This window comes from Acanthisitta chloris, unplaced genomic scaffold (assembly GCF_000695815.1).
Source record: "Acanthisitta chloris isolate BGI_N310 unplaced genomic scaffold, ASM69581v1 scaffold23890, whole genome shotgun sequence".
In the NCBI taxonomy this organism is placed as follows: Eukaryota; Metazoa; Chordata; class Aves; order Passeriformes; family Acanthisittidae; genus Acanthisitta; species Acanthisitta chloris.
This window is the reverse complement of record NW_008651444.1, coordinates 26,456-26,956: the sequence shown is the minus strand read 5'-3', so window position 1 is coordinate 26,956 and position 501 is coordinate 26,456. Positions and strand designations below refer to the sequence as shown.

General features: G+C 34.9%; 1 protein-coding gene across 1 annotated transcript in view; it reads left to right on the top strand.

Moving 5' to 3' along the window:
- SLC12A1 (solute carrier family 12 (sodium/potassium/chloride transporter), member 1) overlaps nt 1-501 on the top strand; it is a 49,643-nt gene that overhangs the window by 27,716 nt on the left and 21,426 nt on the right. The gene's annotated exons all lie outside the window — the stretch shown is intronic.

Sequence of the window (501 nt, the reverse complement as noted above, 5' to 3'; positions counted from 1 at the left end):
GGAATAATATCTTTTTAAAGTCAATTGCAAATGATTCCATTTTTCTGCAGTGAGGCCAGGCAATTTCCCAGTTTAAGACAGGTGCACTTACAGTATTGGGATAAACTCTCCTCTCAGCAAGTGTTTAGCTACCAATAATAAGTTCTGTGTATATTCATCAAAAGGACACAGTAGCCAATTACCTGGAGTTACAGAAAAATCTGTTTCTGATGTTATGAAATGTTCTGAATCAGTAAACTTTAATTTGGCAAAAGTACATATAAACAGAATAGCTACTCAAAGCCCACTTACAGTATTGGGATAAACTCTCCTCTCAGCAAGTGTTTAGCTACCAATAATAAGTTCTGTGTATATTCATCAAAAGGACACAGTAGCCAATTACCTGGAGTTACAGAAAAATCTGTTTCTGATGTTATGAAATGTTCTGAATCAGTAAACTTTAATTTGGCAAAAGTACATATAAACAGAATAGCTACTCAAAGCCAGGCTGAGCACTAAGAA